At 45.9% G+C, this 15,352-nt stretch overlaps 1 long non-coding RNA gene across 1 annotated transcript in view; it reads right to left on the bottom strand.

Annotated features, from left to right (window-relative positions):
• LOC148144018 (uncharacterized) overlaps positions 1 to 14,690 on the bottom strand; it is a 30,667-nt gene extending 15,977 nt beyond the window's left edge. The window contains exons 1-2 of the long non-coding RNA XR_015751371.1: positions 14,548 to 14,690; positions 6,512 to 6,616 (exon numbers count right to left, since the gene is read on the bottom strand). This is a non-coding gene — a long non-coding RNA (uncharacterized LOC148144018). The remainder of the gene's footprint in view (positions 1 to 6,511; positions 6,617 to 14,547) is intronic.
• Positions 14,691 to 15,352: the final 662 nt, after the last annotated feature.

Genomic DNA, 15,352 nt, shown 5'->3' with positions numbered 1-15,352 from the left:
CAGATGGTGAATAGATTAGCCATGATCTTAATTGGATTTTTGAACAAGAGGAAGGCATGAAAATGGTTTCAAGACCAGTTTAGAACAGTTACAGAGCCAGAGAGCACAAACAGACCCTTCAATCCAACTAGACCATGCTGACTGTGTTCACAAACTAAACTAGTCCCACCTGCCCCATTCTCCCCGTAACCTTTGATCCCCTTGATACTCAAGAACCTATCTGTCTCAGTTTTAAATATCCTCAGTGACCTGGCCTGCACAGCCTTCTGTGGAAATAGATTCCACAGATTCACCGCTCTCTGGCTGAAGAAGTTTCTCCGTTCTAAAAGGTCTTCCCTTTACTCTAAGGCTGTGCGCTCTGGCCCGAGTCTGTCCTACTAATGGAAACATCTTTGCAATGTCCACTCTGTCCGGGCTTTGAAGATTATGTATGTTTCAATTAGAACCCCCCCCCCCGAGTGTGCGCCTGTTAATCAGCATGAACCAGACCCTTCAGGATGAGGTACAGCAGGGATTAGGGTCAGCAAAGTGAGAATGAAGGGAGTGTGTGTGTGGGATGGAGATTTTCAGCTTCTAGGGAATGAGAGAGAAAAGTGAGTTCGCTATAAATTAGAATTGATCGGATGGGCCAAAGAGTGGTAGATGGAATTTAATTTGGAGAAATGTGAGTTGTTGCATTTTGGTCAAGCAATCCAGGCAGGACTGACACAGTTAAGAGGAGTGTTGCAGAACAAAGAGACCTTGGAGTGCAGGTTCCATAGTTCTCAGGTAGACAGGATAGCCTTTGTTGGTCAGAGCATTGAGTAGATGAGTTGGGAGGTCATGTTGTGGCTGTCCAGGATGTTGGTTAAGCCACTTTTGGAATACTGCAGTTAGTCCTGGTCTCCCTGCTGTAGGAAAGATGTTATGAAACTTTGAAAGGGGTCAGAAAAGAATAGGCCAGGGGCATTTTCCATGGAGCATCAGAGGCTGAGGGGTAAACTTATAGACCTTTGTAAGGGCCATGGATAGAAGGGAAACCCTAAGGTCTTTTCCCCAGGGTATGGCAGTCCAAAACTAGAAGGCATATGTTTGAGGTGAGAGTGGAATGATTTAAGAGATTGGAGGGGCAATCACTTCAGAGGGTGGTGCATGTATGGAACGAACTGCCAGAGGAAGTGGTGGAGGCTGGCACAATTACAACATTTAAAAGGCACGTGGATGTCTGTCTGTTCTCAGCTCTGCTGGATGTCTGTTGAAGCTCTGAACCACCCCTTCTACACCTTCTGGGACAAACAAACATTTAGTCAATCAAGCCTCAATCCACAATCTCCCAGCCAGTCAACAATCCAGGCACAGTGTAGTCACAGCAGGGAATCAGCTGCCCTGAGTGCAGGAAGGCCTTTACCCAGGCCTCTGCCCTGCTGAGGCACCGGTGGGTCCACACGGGGGAGAGACCCTTCAGCTGCCCCGAGTGCAGAAGGACATTCCGTGAATCCTCCAACCTGTTGAGGCACCAACGGGTCCACACAGATGATGGAATTCGAATTTGGTCAGAAATCTGGAGTTCAGAATCTAACGGTGAAACCATTGTTGGTGGGGTGGGGGTGGAAGAAAACCCCCATCTGATTCACTCAGTTCTTTTTTAGGGAAGACTTGAGCAGTTATTAGAGCAGTCGTCCCAGCTGCATCCTTTACCCGGTCTGGCCTACATGTGACTCCAGCCCCACAATAGTCTGGTGGACTCTACGCTGCTCATCCAACTTGATTGGAATACAGGTTGAAATTGCTGAGTGAGGCAATACTTCCTCCAGGTTAAGGCTGTACCAAGGATGCAGTTACAAAGGGACGACTCAGTGGTGACCAATAATGAAGAAATGAGGGGTTGCACTTTGACCTTGAGCTATTTTTTAAAAATTGCTACTTTTGCTACGCCTTTCTGCTGGGAGATTCTGAAGCTGTAACAAAGTTGGGTCACAATAAAGATTACCTGAGCTCAGACTCTCACTGAGAGCTTTAAACTGCAACAGGTTTTTGTTTTAAAATTGCTAATTTTACATGTGAAAGTGAGAACTGCTGATGCTGGAGATCAGAGTCAAGATTAGAGTGGTGCTGGCAAAGCACTGCAGGTCAGGCAGCGTGCGAGGAGCAGGGAAATTGACATTTCGGGCAAAAGTCCTTCCTCAGGTTTTTGCCAGAAACGTTGATGTTCCTGCTCCTCAGATGCTGCCTGACCTGCTGTGCTCATTTCTGACAGTCTCCTGTACTATGTTTCCAATGTTGTGTATTGGTTGCAGCAGTGAATTAGTAGCCAGCATTGTTAGAAATTGTAAAATTTTCAGGGGTGCAATGTCATCAGCATTGTAGTTTCCTGGCAGCACTGAGAAGTGCGTGCTTGGTTCACTAGACATGATGTGGAGGTGCCGGTGTTGGACTGGGGTGGATAAAGTTAAAACTCAATACCAGTTATCGTCCAACTGGCTTATTTGGAAGCACGAGCTTCTTCATTGGGTGTTTGTGGAACAGGATCATAAGACACAACCACCTGATGAAAGAGCAGTGCTCCAAATGCTAGTGCTTACAAATGAGCCTGTTAGAGTATCACCTGGTATTGTGTGAAATTTAACTTCGCACACCCCAGTCCAACAGCGGCATCTCCAAATCAGGTACATAGTTCTTTGAAAGTTGCATCATTGGGAGACAGGGTAGTGAAAGAGGCCAGTCAGGAGCCCTGGAGGACCGGAAGGTGACTGGTCCTCCTGCCAATCAGAGCCTTCCTATTGTCTGAATGCAGACGTTGGAACATGAGCTTCGGAAGCTGCTGCTGCTCTCTCTGAATGAAGATTGAGTTTGCTCCAGACTGTAACCTCCTTATTCTGTCAACCATCTGAGTGTATGGTACTCTCTTCACAACTCCTTTTCCATGATTTTCATTCTGGGCTTCAATTTACGACTTGCAGCAACCGAAAGGAAAGGGAATGAACTCACGGAGTGGACAGAATCAGGAAAAGTTTGTTTATAAACAGAGTGGTTCACGTGTGGAGTGAATGTAAAGAGGAAATGGTGGATGCACATTCAGATGCAACGTTTAAAAGACATTTGGATAAGTATATGAAGAGGCACGGTGCGGAGGGATATGGGCCAAACACTGGCAAGTGGCACCAGTTTAGTTTGAGAACGTAGGCAGCATGGAATAGTTGGACTGAAGGGTCCGTTTCTGTGCTGTCTCACGTAACTGTTCTGTCGTGGTCTTAAAAGCATTTTCTTGCCTTCCACCTTCAACGTGGATACTGTACCTGCATCCAACACATAAACCATTCAAAATAAAAAAAAACACCTCCTGCGCACAAAGAAATCCACACTTTATTGTTCAAAAATCAGATGAACTCAGCCTTGAATATATTCAATGACCCTCTAACTGCAGGAAGACATCCCCACTTCTAATCTCAGTTCAGCTTGTTAATATACCACTTGCCTTGCTGCACCTGTCTGACAACTGGCATTGACTGATGTAGAAGGATGCTGCAAATCAAAGCACTGATCACACGGTGGTCTGGTGTCAGCTCAGATTTCAGGCTCTGATTTCTCTGTCCTGTGTTGATCCTCCTGTTCCCACAGACTAAGATGTCGGTCTGTTCTCAGCTCTGCTGGATTTCTGTTAAAGCTTTGACCCCGCCTTTTATAACTTCTGGAACGATAAAATATTCAATCAAGACCCAACCCACAATCTCCCAGCCTGTAAACCATCCTGATACAAGGTGCAGTCATAGCAGGGAATCAAACAAGAAAAAATGAAACAAAAATCATAAATAGGCGCACGTGCTTAATGTTTGTTCATGAGGAAGTAAACCAGGAATAGGGGTCTCTCAGGAATCTTACAGTGCCCTACTTGAGGAATTCTGTCACCCTTACATCTATTAGTACCCAGCTATGAATTACAACAACATTTACACCAACAGGAATAAAGCATCTGTTATCAAATAGACAGAGATATACAGCACGGACATGGACTTTTTCTCTATCTCATGCACACATGATAGATCATCCATGGGGGGAGTTTGTCTTTGTAGCATGATGTTTGCAAATACATTCTACTTTGCTCAAAGACTGCACAATCTGCAGGCAGTCAATACATGTAATATATTGTAAATTCCACTTTGAAAATAGATAATGGGCCCACTACCTTTTGGATGTGAGCATAAGTGGTATAGTAAGTAAGTTTGCTGATGACACCAAAATTGGAGGTGTCGTGGACAACGAAGGAGGTTACCTCAGATTACAATGGGATCTTGATCAGATGGGCCAATGGGCTGAGAAGTGGCAAGTGGAATCTAATTTAGGTAAATGTGAGGTGCTGCATTTTGGGAAAGCAAATCTTAGAAGGACTTGTACACTTAATGGTAAGGTCCGAGGGAGTGTTGCTGAACAAAAAGACCTTGGAGTGCAGGTTCACAGCTCTATGAAAATGGAGTTGCAGGTCAATAGGATAGTGCAGATGGCATTTGGTATGCTTTCCTTTATTGGTCAGAGTATTGAGTACAGGAGTTGGGAGGTCATGTTACAGCTGTACAGTTGGAATATTGCATGCAATTCTGGTTTCCTTCCTATCAGAAAGCCCTATGCAATGTTTGTTTTTGTTTAGTGGGCGGCACGGTGGCACAGTGGTTAGCACTGCTGCCTCACAGCTCCAGAGACCTGGGTTCAATTCCCGCCTCAGGCGACTGACTGTGTGGGTTTCCTTCGGGTGCTCTGGTTTCCTCCCACAGTCCAAAGATGTGCAGGTCAGGTGAATTGGCCATGCTAAATTTCCCGTAGTGTTAGGTAAAAGGTAAATGTAGGTGGTATAGGTGGGTTGCGCTTCGGCGGGGCGGTGTGGACTTGTTGGACCGAAGGGCCTGTTTCCACACTGTAAGTAATCTAATTAATGATTGCTGCAACCTATTCTAAAATATGAAAGACTTAACAATCCAGGTTTGTTCAATATATCAGTTCAGTGGCAGGGCACTGTAATGTTTTCCTATAAATTCTGTGCCATATGATCTTATTGTCCACAATCACCTGATGAAGCAGTGCTCCGAAGCTCGTGTTTCCAAATAAACTGTCGGACTTAGCCTGGTGTTGTGAGATTTTTAACTTTGTCCAGGTTCAGATAGTGCCCAGGGATGTGCAGGTTAGGTGCATTAGTCAGGGGTAAATGTTGAGCAATAGGGGAATTGTGTGGGTGGGTTACCTTTCGGAGGATCGGTGTGTAGTCTTTGGGCCAGTTGGCCTGCTCCCACAATGTGGGGAGTCTCTGAAGGGGAAGGGATATTTGTAAACTGTGCAAGGCAATGCAGGCATAGTGTGGGGGCCTGCTGTTGGCCTTGCCCCGCCCTTTGCTCCTTTCCCCTGTTGTGGAGTTGTCTAAAAAACAGCTACTCTTTCTCTGCCCTTTTTGCTGGGGGAGGGGGGTGGGGGATCTGAAGCTGTAACCATGTTGGGACACAAAATAAACGGTAACCAGAACGTACTGCTGGGCTCAGGCTCTCATTGAAAGCTCCAAGCAGTTTTTGTTTTAAAGCTGCTCATTTCTTGCAGCCTTCTGCACTAAGTTTCCAATGTTGTGTATAAGATGGAGCAGTGAATGAGTAGCTGGTTTCGTTAGATACTATAAATTTTTCAGGAGTGCATCGTTTCATCGGCAGTTTACTGGCAGCACTGGGAAGTATGGGCTGTGTTCACTAGAAACGAGGTGGAGGTGCTGCTGTTGGACTAGGTTGGACACGGTTTAAAAATCACAACACCAGGTTATAGTCCAACAGGTTTATTTGGAAGCACCAGCTTTCGGAGTGCTGCTCCTTCATCGGGTAACTGTGGAGCAGGATCATAAGACACGGAGTTAAGAGCAAAAGATCAATGTCATGCAACTGATGATATATTGACAAACGTAGATTGTTGTTAAATCTTTCATCTTTTAGAATGGGTTGCAGGTTTTAATTCATTAATGTGTACATCGCAGTACTACTATTAAGTCATATTCTCAAGATCACTTAAGGTCTTTTTAAAAAACAGGTGACATCTCAGTCCAGACAATGCATGAAAGGTGTGAGAGTATCCCAATCTTAAATCGGACTGGTTCTATTTCCAAACTATGAATTTATAAAATATTACATGGATTGACTACCTGCATATTGTGCGTTTTGTGCAAAATTGAATATATCTGCAAATATAATTCTGCAAATGCACCACATTGTTATATGTATGTGTGCAGCATGAGTGCGCGTGTAAGAGAGTATGTGTGCACATGCTTGGTAAAGTGAGTGTGATGGAGGAGAAGCCTGTGAAAGGGTGTGTGTGTTGGGGGGGGCGTGTATGTGTGTATGTCTGAGAGAGAACATGTGTATAGATAAAAGGTGAGGGGTTGCATTTTGCCAAAATAAGGAAGGGCCGGGCTTGTACAGAGGGATATGGTGGGGGGGGTTCAGATATATACTTCTTTGAAAGTTGCATCACTGGTTGGAAGGAAGCTTCAGAAGGCATTCAACACACTTACCTTAATTGTTCACACCATTGAATAAAGGAGCTGGGACATAATGTTGAAGTTGTACAGGATGTTGGTGAAGCCACTTGTAGAGTACTGAGAACGCTTCTGGTGGCCCTGTAATAGGAAGAATTCTATTAGAAAGGGTTCAGTAAAGATTTACCAGGATGTTGCCAGGACTGGAGGGTTTGAGTTGTAAGGAGAGGCTGAGACACTCTTCACTGGAGCACAGGAGGTTGAGGGGTGACCTCATTTGAGATTTATAAAATCATGAGGGTTATAGGGAAGATGAACATCAAACACAGAAAGGAGCATGCGCGGTTGTGTTGAGTGACGGGGGAAGAAATTGTGGCATTTGGACACTTTAAATCTGCTAGGAGAAGACTGGAGGTTGGCTAATGTGGTGCCACTGTTTAAGAAGGGTGGTAAGGACAAGCCAGGGAACTATAGACCAGTGAGCCTGACATCGGTGGCGGGCACGTTGTTGGAGGGAGTCCTGAGGGACAGGATGTACATGTGTTTGGAAAGGTAAGGACTGATTAGGGATAGTCAACATGGCTTTTTGTGTGGGAAATCATATCTCAAATTTTGAGTTTTTGAGGAAGTAAAGAGGATTGAGGAGGGCAGAGCGGTAGATGTGATCCATATAGACTTCAGTAAGGCGTTCGACAAGGTTCCCCATGGGAGACTGATTAGCAAGATTAGATCTCATGGAATACAGGGAGAACTAGCCATTTGGATACAGAACTGGCTGAAAGGTAGAAGACAGAGGGTGGTGGTGGAGGAGTCTTTTTCAGACAGGAGGCCTGTGACCAGTGGAGTGCCAGAAGGATCGGTGCTGGGCCCTCTACATTTTGTCATTTACATTAATGATTTGGATGCGAGTATAAGAGGTACAGTTAGTAAGTTTGCAGATGATACCAAAATTGGAGGTGCAGTGGACAGTGAAGAGGGTTACCTCAGATTACAACAGGATCTTGACCAGATTGGCCAATGGGCTGAGAAGTGGCAGATGGAGTTTAATTCAGATAAATGTGAGGTGCTGCATTTTGGGAAAGCAAATCTTAGCAGGACTTATACACTTAATGGTAAGGTCCTAGGGAGTGTTGCTGAACGAAGACACCTCAGAGTGCAGGTTCATATCTCCTTGAAACTGGCGTTGCAGATAGATAGAACTGTAAAGGTGGTGTTTGGTATGCTTTCCTTTATTGGTCAGAGGATTGAGTACAGAAGTTGGGAGGTCATGTGGCTGTTGTACAGGACATTGGTTAGGCCACTGTTGCAATATTGTGTGCAATTCTGGTCTCCTTCCTATTGGAAAGATTTTGTGAAACTTGAAAGAGTTCAGAAAAGATTCACAAGGATGTTGCCAGGGTTGGAGGATTTGAGGTATAGGGAGAGGCTAAACAGGTTGGGGCTATTTTCCCTGGAGCGTCGGAAGCTGAGGTTTACAAAAGGGGCATGGATAGGATAGATAGACAAAGTCTTTTCCCTGGGGTGGGGGAGTCCAGAAGTCAAGGGTATAGGTTTAGGGTGAGAGGGGAAAGATATAAAAGAGACCTACTGGGAAGCTTTTTCACACAGAAAGTGGTACGTGTATGGAATGAGCTGCCAGAGGAAGTGGTGGAGGCTGGTACAATTGTAACATTTAAGAGGCATTTGGATGGGTACATGAATAGGAAGGGTTTGGAGGGATATGGGCCAAATGTTGGCAGGTGGGACTAGATTGGGATGGGATATCTGGTCGGCATGGACGGGTTGGACCGAAGGTTCTGTTTCCATGCTGGTTCAGCAAAAGCTATTCACACTCTTTGCTGTCTGCAAAAATGGCGCAAATCCTTCTTCAAATGGACCAATGAGAAGCCAATTGTTGACTTGCAGCAACTGAAGAAAGTGAGTGAATCCAGGGAGGGGACAGAGTCGGGAAACGTTGGTCCAGGTCTGAATCTCAATTGGCAAACACATGGCAAATGCAGTCCCACAGCGTGAAATTATAGCCTCAGTTACGAACAAATAACTGCTGAAAGGAGGTGCGTTGTTTAAATGGTGACATATTGGGATGCGGAGAAAGTGAGGACTGCAGATGCTGGAGATGACAGTTGAAAAGTGTGGCACTGGAAAAGCACAGCAGATCAGACAGCATCCGAGAAGCAGGAGAATCAACGTTTCAGGCATGAGCCCTTCCTCAGGAATGATGTGTGGATGTAAAAAGTGGCCTCAGCATCCTTCCACACCAGTCACTGCCAGTTGTCAGACAGGTGCAGCAAGCAATCAGCAAGGCAAGTGGTATATCAGCAAGAGGAAATGAGTTCAGAAGTCTCTGCAGTTAGGGGGTCATTGAATATATTCAAGGCTGAGTTCGTCTGATTTTAGAACAAGAAAGAAGTGGATGTTTCTGGGGGAAGGCAAGTAAAATGATTTTAAGACCAGTACAGAACAGTTAAAGGGTCATACAGCACAGAAACAGACCCTTCAGCCCAACTAGTCCATGCTGACTATATTCACAACTAAACTAGTCCCACCTACCTGTATTTGGCACATATCCCCCTGAACCTTTCCTATTCATGTACTTTTCCAAATGTCTTTTAAACGTTGTTACACAACCAGCATCCACTATTTCCTCTGGACATTTATTCCACACACAAACCACTCTGTTTACAAAAAAGGTGCTCCTCATCTCTTATTAAAATCTTTCTCCTCTCACCTTAATTTGCGGCCTAATCTTGAAATGACACATGCCGTTCACCTTATCTATGCCCCTCATGGTTTTGGAAACCTCTATAAAGAGAACAAAGAACCTTACAGCACAGGAACAGGCCCTTCAGCCCTCCAAGGCTATGCTGATCGAGATTCTCTATCTAAACCTGCCGCCTATTTTCTAAGGATCTGTATCCCTTTGCTCCCTGCCGATTCATGTATCTGTCTAGATACATCTTAAATGACGCTATCGATCCCAGCCCTACTGCCTCCACTGCATGAGGCACCCACCACCCTCTGCGTAAAGAACTTTCCATGTAGATCTTCCTCAAACCTTTCCCCTCTCACTTTGAACTCGTGACTCCTAGTAATTAAGTCTTCCCCTATGGGGGAAAAAAAATTCTTCCTATCCACCCCTGTCTACATGCCTCATGGTTTTATAGGCCTCAATCAAGACCCCTCCTCAACCTCCTTATTTCCAATGAAAATACTCCTAATCTACTCAACCTCTCCTCATAGTTAGCGCTCTCCATAACAGGCAACATCCTGGTGAACCTCCTCTGCACCCTCTCCAAAGCATCCACATCCTTTGGGAAATCTGGCTACCGGAATTGTACAGCAGTATTCCAAATGTGGCCGAACCAAAATCTTATATAACTTCAACATGGCCTGCCAGCTCTTGTACTCAATACTCCGTCCGATGATGGAAAGCATGTTGTATGCTGCCTTAACCACTCTACTGACAGACATTGTTCTCTGAAGATGGCAATAGATCTGAACACCCAGATCTCTCTGTACATCAATTTCCCCCAGGACCTTCCCATTTAATGTATAGTTTGCTCTCGAATTGCACCTTCCAAAATGCATCACCTCGCATTTGTCTGGATTAAACTCCATTTCTCTTCCCAACTCTCCAATCTATATTCTGCAGTATCATCTGACAGTCCCCTTCACTATCTGATATTCCATCAATCTGAGCGTCATCTGCAAACTTGCTAACGAGGCACCCGACACCTTCACCTTTCAACCTCCTGTGCTCCAGTGAAAAAAGTCCCAGCCTACCCTTCAATCGGTGTGAATTCTGTCTGGGTCCCAATGTCGAGTCAGCCTGACATTTTGGATAGAAAAGCTCTGCATTTAAATTACGTTCTTGAGAAAGTTACTGAAAACAGGTTCTGGGATTAACATACCAAAGAACAGAACCCCATTCTAAAAGATGGAAGATTTAATCTAAATTGTTTAATGTATCACATCTCCATGACACTGGACTCCTTTGGCTATAAATTCTGTGATCATGATCTTATTCTCCACAACCACCTGATGAAAGAGCAGAACTCCAAAAGCTAGTGCTTTCATGTTATGGCAGTAGCGGGAGGTATGGGCTGTATTCACTAGAAACAATGAAGCAGTTAGATACCACACATTTGAGGGGGAAGGGTGTATTACATGACCTCCCAACTCCTATACTGAATGCTCTGAGCAATGAAGGAAAGCAAACCAAACGCCTTCTTCATTATTCTATCCACCTGAGACTCCACTTTCAAGGAACTATGAACCTGCACTCCAAGGTCTCTTTATTTTGCAACATTCCCCTAACTGCATCAGTCCTGCCTGGATTGCTTGACCAAAATGCAAACCTCAGACTTCTCTAAATGAAACTCCAACTGACACTCCTCGGCTCATCAGCCGATCCCAAAAATTCTAATTTATAGTGAACTCTCTTTCCTCTATTTTCCCTAGAAGCGGAAAATATCCATCCCACACTCTCTCCGTCCGTTTTCACTTTGTTGAAAGTGGAAGAATGGGATTGAGAAACTGATCAGCGATGATTGAATGGAATGAGCAGACCTGGTGGTCTAATTTCTGCTCCTATGTCTTGTGGTCTCTTGCTGTCCTGGACACCGTGAGAGAGAATTGGGACCAGCATTGAACCGATCATGACTGGATATGGATCTACCTGCATCTAGGTGGATGGGCTGGGACTTTTTCACTGGAGCATAGGAGGTGGAGATGTGACCTTATCAAGGTTTATAAAATCATGAGGGGAGAGATGAGGTGAATGACAGGTGTCCTTCCCCTAGGCTGGGGGTTTCAAGATGAGGGAGCAAATTTTGAATGTGAGAGGAGAAAGAGATTTTAAAAAGACTTGAAGGGCACAATATTTTTTCTATACAGAGTGGTTCACGTGTGGACTGAATATCCAGAGGAAATGGTGGGTGCAGGTACAGTTACAAGGTTTAAAAGACATTTGGATAATTACATGATTAGGAAATGTTCAGAAGGGTATGGGCCAAAACACTGGCAGGTGGGACTGGTTTAGCTGGTGAACATAGTCAGCATGGACTAGTTGGACTGAAGGGTCTGTTTCTGTGCTGTATGGTTCTGTAACTCGGTTCTGTACTTGTCTCAAGACCATTTTCTTGCCTTCCCCATAAACATCCACATAAAAATCAGATGAACTCAACCTTGAATATATTCAATGACCTGAAAATGTGTTGCTGGCACAGCGCAGCAGGTCAGGCAGCATCCTGGGAACAGGAGAATCGACGTTTCGGGCATAAGCCCTTCTTTAGGAATCAAACGTCAATTCTCCTGTTCCCTGGATGCTGCCTGACCTGCTGCGCTGTTCCAGCAACACATTTTCAGCTCTGATCTCCAGTATCGGCAGACCTCACTTTCTCCTCGAATATTCAATGACCCCCCAACTGCAGGAAGACATCCCCGCTTCTGAACTTAATTCCTCTTGCTAATACACCACTTGCCTTGCTCATTACCTGCTGCACCTGTCTGACAACTGGCACAGAAGGACACTGATGCCCCTCTGAACATCCACGCATCATTCTTGATGAAGGGCTTGCGCCCAAAACCTTGACTGTCCTACTGCTCGGATGCTGCTTGACCTATTGTGCTTTTCCAGCACCACACTTTTTAACTCTAATCTCCAGCATTTCCAGTCCTCACTTTCTCCACATCCCAATATATCACCATTTAAACAATATACCTTTCTACTTTTTTTCACAGCAAAGACGGTAACTTTATGTTGGGGTACTGTATTTGCCAACTGTGGCCTTCTCTACGTCGGAGAGCACGAGCATAAACTTGGGGAACGGTTCACCGAGCATCGCAGCAAGGTCTGCAGAGGCCGACCGGACCTCCCAGTCACCACCCATTTTCATTCCCCTTCCCACTCCCTTTCTGACATGACCATTTTTGGCCCCATCCATTGCCACAACAAACCACAGTGCAAATTGGAGGAACAACATCTCATCTTCCACCTGAGCAGTCCACAGCCCGAAGGACTCAACAGTGAGTTCTCCAATTTCAAATAACCTCCCTTCCGAGCCCCTGCCCCTCCACCTCCCTGCCACCAACTAGGTTCCTTCCTCACATTCACCAACCAGGTCGTACCCTCTACCTATTTACACTTATCCCCAGTTCATCACCCTGCCCTCAGCATACACTTGTTCTGCAGCTCTCCCTATACTCACCCCCAGTCCTGAACAAGGGTTACACCCGAAACGTCGACTTCTCCACCTCCTGATACTGCCTGGCTTGCTGCATTCTTACAGACTCCTGTCTGTCTGTATTGCCAATTGAGACACAGGCATGGACTAACTTTTCCAGAGTCTGGATTCATTCCCATTCCTTTCAGTTGCTCCAAGTCAACAATTGAACCCCAGAATGAAACGTAAATGGAAAAGGGGGTGAGAAAAGAGAGTGCTGTACTCACAGATGTTGGACAGAGGAAGGAAGTTGCAGTCTGAGGTGAAGCTCAATCTTCATTCAGTGTGAGAGGAGGAGCAGGACCTTAAGAAACTCATGGTCCACCTTCCGCATTCAGACAATAGGGGAGCTCCAATTGGCATGAGGACAACTCTCCTTCTGGTCCTCCAGTGCTCCTTATTTGTCCATCAAAAGTAGGTCTCGCCCCTTTTCTGCCAACAGCGAGGAACATGCCCAATGTTTTGGTGACACCGGCAAACATGTGCCCTGCTTGTTGACACTGAGGAGTGTACACAATATGCTCTGTAACAATGCTGATGTTATTGACAGATTAAGTGTCCATATGCCTCAGAAAACAAAAAGGATTAGAGCCATAATTTGTTTTACACTATGTGTCTCGATATTTTATTGCTTTTGCATTTGTCTGGCTGCTCAATGTTTTTATGTCTTTTCCTCAGTGTTGGGGTGAAGTTCACAACTAGAGGGCACAGGTTTAGGGCGAGAGCAGAAAGATATAAAAGGTACCTAAGGGGCAACGTTTCCATGCAGAGGGTGGTGCATGTATGGAATGAACTGCCAGAGGAAGTAGTGGAAGCCGGTATAATTACAGCATTTAAAAGGCATCTGGATGGGTCTATGAATAGGAAGGGTTTAGAGGGATATGAGCCAAGTGCTGACAAATGTGACTAGATTAATTTAGGATATTTGACTGGCATGGACAGGTTGGACCAAATGGGTCTGTTTCCGTGCTGTACATCTCTATGACTTTAAATAATAAAAAGTATATTTTCCAAGTAACAAACTATACCCAGTTAAAAATCACAACACCAGGTTATAGTCCAACAGGTTTAATTGGAAGCACACTAGCTTTCGGAGCGATGCTACTTCATCAGCTGATTAAACCTGTTGGACTATAACCTGGTGTTGTGTGATTTTTAACTTTGTACATCCCTGTCCAACACTGGCATCTCCAAATCATAACTATACCTATATTAACAAGGTTTAGTACACCAAACACTTGACCAACCATTCTCAACAGATCCTGCCCCTTCAATGCCTGAGGAACATAGACATGCTGGTGCATAATCTCCTTCACTAGTATTTACACACTACCCTCAGCAATTGCACAAGTAACAGCAAAGGGTAAACAGCACAAGGATTAAACACACAGTGAGGGGTAAACAGCACAAGGATTAAACACACAGTGAGGGGCAAACAGCACAAGGATTAAACACACAGTGAGGGGCAAACAGCACAAGGATTAAACACACAGTGAGGGGCAAACAGCACAAGGATTAAACACACAGCGAGGGGGAAACAGCACAAGGATTAAACACACAGTGAGGGGCAAACAGCACAAGGATTAAACACACAGTGAGGGGCAAACAGCACAAGGATTAAACACACAGTGAGGGGCAAACAGCACAAGGATTAAACACACAGTGAGGGGCAAACAGCACAAGGATTAAACACACAGTGAGGGGCAAACAGCACAAGGATTAAACAAACAGTGAGGGGCAAACAGCACAAACGCCAGTGAAAGCAGATGGAAAGTGAGTGTAAAATGTCACTATGACAGGACAGGCCCCACATTCCTTCCCCTCCGTTCCCCCCACAACCTGCCTCACCTTTCACCTCCCGGGCCCAGTACCTTCCAGGTGGCCCCATAGTTGACACAGGGGCCGCCCCACGACCAGTAGAACTCCACCACCCAGGCGGCCGACGAGTTCCCAAGCAGGCCCTTAACCCCATCCGCCTCCAGAATGGTCACCGGCTCCTGCCTGCTGTCCAGCCGGCCGGTGTGGCCGTGACACAGCAGCTGCACCAGGAAGGCGGCGGTGCCCAGTGTCGGGTGTCTGCCCCAGGCCGCACGGCGCCATTTTCCTAACGGCCGCCCTCCCGCCGCTTCCCCGCTCGAGCGACTTCTCCTCCCAACCGCCGTCGCCCCCGCGTGACGTCTGCACGGGGGGGGGGGTGGGCGGGGCCAGGCCAGGCCGGGCCTCACCGTCACCAAGCAACAGCCACCTCGCGCTACAACTGCTCATTCACAAAAACAAACTCTCCTGTCTCGCTCTGCAGCTGCAGGGGGGACACTGCCACGTTTCCAGGAGCCCTGTCTACATTGGGAAAGCTCACGGCTCAATTTAAACAGATATTCCGACATCTAACGGAACGGCGTCATATCTAAAGGGGGAAATCTGCATTTTAAAGGGACACGGACATTTTAACGGGTATTTCTGCAAATAAAGAGGTTTAAATGGACGAGATTACATTTCAAAGGGATGTGGGCACATTCAAAGGGATGGAGAAAGTGAGGTCTGCAGATGCTGGAGATCAGAGATGGAAATGTGTTGCTGGAAAAGCGCAGCAGGTCAGGCAGCATCGAGGGAACAGGAGAATCGACGTTTCGGGCATTAGCCCTTCCTGAAGAAG

This window comes from Chiloscyllium plagiosum, unplaced genomic scaffold, assembly GCF_037043375.1.
Source record: "Chiloscyllium plagiosum isolate Xiang-an unplaced genomic scaffold, Cpla_swu_hap1 HiC_scaffold_27, whole genome shotgun sequence".
NCBI classification, from domain to species: domain Eukaryota; kingdom Metazoa; phylum Chordata; class Chondrichthyes; order Orectolobiformes; family Hemiscylliidae; genus Chiloscyllium; species Chiloscyllium plagiosum.
Note: the sequence above shows the minus strand (reverse complement) of the source record. Positions and strands in the feature narration are given on the sequence as shown.